The sequence below is a fragment of the Coffea eugenioides genome, chromosome 10 (assembly GCF_003713205.1).
Source record: "Coffea eugenioides isolate CCC68of chromosome 10, Ceug_1.0, whole genome shotgun sequence".
Classification (NCBI taxonomy): Eukaryota; Viridiplantae; Streptophyta; class Magnoliopsida; order Gentianales; family Rubiaceae; genus Coffea; species Coffea eugenioides.
Window position 1 is genome coordinate 26,943,042 of NC_040044.1, and position 5,347 is coordinate 26,948,388.

The window sequence follows — 5,347 nt, forward strand, 5'->3', positions numbered from 1 at the left end:
CTTTTTCTATCTTCACCCCCAAAAAACTCTCCCTCGCGGCTGCCTGCCCTCTTTCTATTTATATGGGAGCCCCAACCCTAAAACAATCTCTCCATATTTGCAGCCAAAGGGGCTGCCCAGCCCTTTGTTTGCAAGCTGCGGCAATACGCAGCTTGCAAGCCGCGTTTTACTTTTTTTTTTTTTTTTTTTTTTTTTAACTTAATAAATACAGAATATAAATAGTAATAATATAACAAAACGACAAAACCATGTAAAAATAATGAGAATGAAAACAAATAAATAAAAAACAAACTAAATAAATAAAAACAACAAAAATGTCCATTTTTCAAATTTTCTTCATTTTTCCCTTTTTCTCTTCTTTTTCTTTCAAAATAACTTAATAAAAATAACCAAAGTGCAAAAAGGTTGAATTCAAAGAAATAAACATATTTTTGTGAACAAATTTCCCTTTATCTTTTTTTTATGATTTTTCTTTCTTTTCCTCTTTTTCTTTTTTTCTTTCAAGAAAGCATTGAATAAAAACAAAATGACTAAAACATATTTTTGATGTTTTTTCTTTTCTTTCTTTTTTTTTCTTTTTCAACAAATTCTATGATAAAACTTAAAAATAAAAATAAAACTGGAAACTAAAAATTAAAAATGAACACGACAAATAAAAAATTAAAAATGCAATTACACCAAAAATTTGGTGTCTATAGTTTGCCCCTCTTTGTCTGAGTTTTGGAAAAACTTGAGACAAAGAAGTAGACACCAAATACTTACCTGTGTTATTCGGCTGCAAATTACTCAAACGATGGGGACTGACCCCTGACAGGAAATTTTAAAATCGGGACTGACCCGAGACAGAAATAAAATCGGGACTGACCCGAACAGAAATTTAAACGGGACTGACCCGAACAGAAATTTAAACTTGGGATAGGCCCACGGGATAGACCCGGACAGAAATATAAAATTAGATGAATTGAAGTGAGATAGAGTGTTGGTGGGATGGAAACACGCACATTAGTGAGATAGGCTCGATGCTAACGGCGGTAGAAATGAGAACATGCACGTTAGTGAGATAGACTCGATGCTAACGGCGGTAGAAATGAGAACACGCACGTTAGTGAGATAGACTCGATGCTAACGGCGGTAGAATGAAAACACGCACGTTAGTGAGATAGACTCGATGCTAACGGCGGTAGAAATGAGAACACGCACATTAGTGAGATAGAATCGATGCTAACGGCGGTAGAATGCAAACGCGCACATTAGTGAGGATAGACTCAATGCTAAGCGGTAGATTCGCACGTTAGTGAGATAGACTCGATGCTAACGGCGGTAGAAATGAAACGCGCACGTTAGTGAGATAGACTCGATGCTAACGGCGGTAGAAATGAAAACGCGCACGTTAGTGAGATAGACTCGATGCTAACGGCGGTAGAAAATGAAAACACACACGTTAGTGAGATAGACTCGATGCTAACGGCGGTAGAATGAAAACGCGCATGTTAGTGAGATAGACTCGATGCTAACGGCGGTAGAATGAAAACGCGCATGTTAGTGAGATAGACTCGATGCTAACGGCGGTAGAATGAAAACGCGCACATTAGTGAGATAGACTCGATGCTAACGGCGGTAGAAAACAAAATGCACGTTAGTGGGACTGACCCATGTTCAGTGGCAAAGTACAAGAAATGCACGTTAGTGGGACTGACCCATGTTTAACGGCAATAAGAATGAAACGCGCGCTAGTGGGACTGACCCATGTTTAGCGGCGAAAGCAAAATGCACACTAGTGGGACTAACCCATGTTTAGTGGCAAAGTACAAGAAATGCACGTTAGTGGGACTGACCCATGTTTAACGGCAATGAGAATGAAACGCGCGCTAGTGGGACTGACCCATGTTTAGCGGCGAAAGCAAAATGCACACTAGTGGGACTAACCCATGTTTAGTGGCAAAATACAAGAAATGCACGTTAGTGGGACTGACCCATGTTTAACGGCAATGAGAATGAAACACGCGCTAGTGGGACTGACCCATGTTTAGCGGCGAAGAAAACAAAATGCACACTAGTGGGACTAACCCATGTTTAGTGGCAAATGGAACATAAAATGCACGTTAGTGGGACTGACCCATGTTTAACGGCAATGAGAATGAAACGCGCGCTAGTGGGACTGACCCATGTTTAGCGGCGAAGAAAACAAAATGCACACTAGTGGGACTAACCCATGTTTAGCGGCAAAATACAAGAAATGCACGTTAGTGGGACTGACCCATGTTTAACGGCAAAGAAAACAAAATGCGCACTAGTGGGACTAACCCATGTTTAGTGGCAATGGAACATAAAATGCACGTTAGTGGGACTGACCCATGTTTAACGGCAATGAGAATGAAACGCGCGCTAGTGGGACTGACCCATGTTTAGCGGCGAAGAAAACAAAATGCACACTAGTGGGACTAACCCATGTTTAGTGGTAAAATACAAAATGCTGGATTGCATGAAGAAACTGTATAAGACTTGCTTGAAAAATCATTCGAAAATTTGCCCCAGTGTGATGCATTGGTCAGCGGGATAGAACCCAGTTCTGCCGAGGTTGGCGGGATAAGGCCCAGTTCCAACGTGATTTTTGAAATGTTGGCGGCACGAAACTCAGGCCCAACGTGATATTGTGAAGCTGGCGGCACGAAACCCAGGCCCAACTTGATCTTTGAAATGATGTTGGCGGCACAAAATCCAGGCCCAACGTGATTTTTGGTGAATGGTCAGTGGGATAAGACCCAGTCCTGCCATCCAATTAGTCAAGAAATTGAATTTGATTTGTCAAGAAACAAGAAATTAAATTTGACTTTCCAAGAGACAAGAATTTGAACTTGATTTTTGATTTTTGACTTTTGAATTTTTCGGATTTTTCCGAGAGAATCTTTTTCAAAATATTTTGCCCCAGTGTAGGGCACTTTTCCCTTCTTTCTTCTTGCTTCTCTTTGCAGTATCGGCCATCCGCCTCACTGGATGCTTTTCGTCATTTTGAACCATGAATACCTGCACAGGGGGCTTAACAAAGCATGACATGCACTTGAATTTCAAAATATTGCAACTACTATGCATAGACAGAGTAGTGTGATTGATTTGAAAGTATATTACTTGGCTCTTTGACGAAATCCTCAAATGAACTATAAAAAATTTTGCCCCAGTGTGGGCTTATTTTGCGAAATCTTGCCAATAAAAATTTTGCCCCAGCATGGGCCCATTTGAATGTAAAAATTGGTTTGGATGCCCCTCCATTTATTCGAACACTGTAAGAAAGAAAATTTCATGATGAATTTCTCAAAATAATGCCAAATTACAGGATATTTCTTCCTTACCTTAGCATCGAAGCTTTGGGTAATGGGCGTTATGTCTGATTTGGAAATGGGAGGTAAAGATTTGTCTTATTCTTTGTGCCCAAACGGTATGTAATCCCTTCAATACCACATCTTAGTGAAAGCAAAGAGTTTGTCACCCTTATTTCTTAAGAAAACTTAGTCAACGTATAAGCTTTGTAGGTTTGCAACAAAATGGGTAGAAGCGATAGCTAAACCTGTGAAAACGGGTTATACCCTTATGATCATGAGTGATCGATGGATTTTTATGAGCATAATCCTCACTTTGGATTGTCATGAAGGAATAAGTCAATGATGGACTTTATCAGCTTGTAATTTGGCTTGAAAACGATAGTTAAAAGAAATAATTTTCAAAGGACATTGCACCGAAGATCGCGTTTTTCTCAAAATTACCCTCATTTTGGACTCCAAGATCTTGGACTTTGTTTGACTTTTTGTCATCACTCAACAGGGTCTTTCGACATCAAATCTTTTTTGCACCTTTCTTTTGCATTCATTTCGCTCATCTTTCTTTTCCTTCTTTTTTCAGAAATACCCTCGCGGGGTTTCATATGAAGAGCAGTGTCAACCTCACACCTAATCAATTCAGAAATACAGCTAAAATTTTCGACATCAGAGATTTCCTTGACAAGGCCAGTGCAAAGAACAGAAGTCAGGACTTTCGGCTTTGTAATGGGGTCAGGTGGGGTGCTTAGAAAAGTTAAGGCTTGAAAACGGATTTCAAAAGTGGTTTGAAGAATCTGAGATCGCATTGTTGCACCAAACCCTATTTTAGGGTAAAATCAGAATTTGCCTCAGTTTTTGCTCAATTGAGGCTTTTCACTTTCATTTTCTTTCTTCTTTTGACTTTTCGGCTTTTTTGCCATTCTTTGAAACTTTCACAAAATTGCCTCAGTTTATTTTGAACTGAGGTTCTCTTTTCTTCTTTTGTTTTTTGATTTTGTTGCTTTTCACTTTTCACTTCTTGAAATTTTCTTTTCAACTCAAACTCGCCCCCAGTGTGGGGTTTGCGATTCTCAGGGGTTGCCAAACGAAATAATTTATTCTGAAGGCTCAAAAAGGATAACTAGGGATAGAATGTTTGATTGGAAAAGAAAATGGCCTGACTTGTATTCCGTTCCTTACAATAACTCTGAAAGGAAACTTTCATTAATGGGAAATTTTTGGCATGTATCTGAATTAACTGATTGAGGAAAACCCTTGTTCATCCATATTTGTGAAACGTTGGCGATCCACGCGGACAAATCTCTTCCCTTTCTTTTTTCCCAAAAATTGAAACCCAGATAGATTCAAATTTCTCCAATTTGTGATTCCCTCTTTTTTTTCCTTTTGGCATTTTTGCTTTTCTCTTTTCTCCCTTTTTTCAAAATTTCCCAATCTCCTTCCCCAATGTGGGGTGCGATCATATGTGCACTCGAAAAGAACCACCAATTTAGCTCAAACGAGGATGCAAGGGATGATCAGTGTTTAGATTGTAGAACTGACGGCCAAAGTATCATTCTTATACCTCATGACAACCGAAGTAGCGAAATGGTCATTGAAAATCCATTCTTCTTTTGATATTTGAAAATTTTTCAATGAAGGGTAGTGATCATTAAGACCCTTATTTGAAACGAAATTATTCTTTTAAGAAGCTCAAATGGGAGAGCAAATGATAAAAATCTGTATAGGTAATGAAACGAATGCTTGAAGTATCATTCCAAATTTTCCAAACAAATAAGAATAATGCACATTTTTGCTTTCACTTAGATGTGAATTGAATCTGGTTAAACCAATGGGCATTTTCAAGCAAAGATGGCCCCAATTTACAATTTATCAATCAATGTGACTGATTTTATTTTGGAATTAAGTGAAGGAGAAAGGTATCTCATAGGGCCTTTTGAGTGACCGTTCACTCTCTTTCTTTCTGAGCACTCTTATTGTACAGGTTGGAACACCAATCGAGTGTAAGGATTTTAGGAAGCATACACTTGTGAAATTCA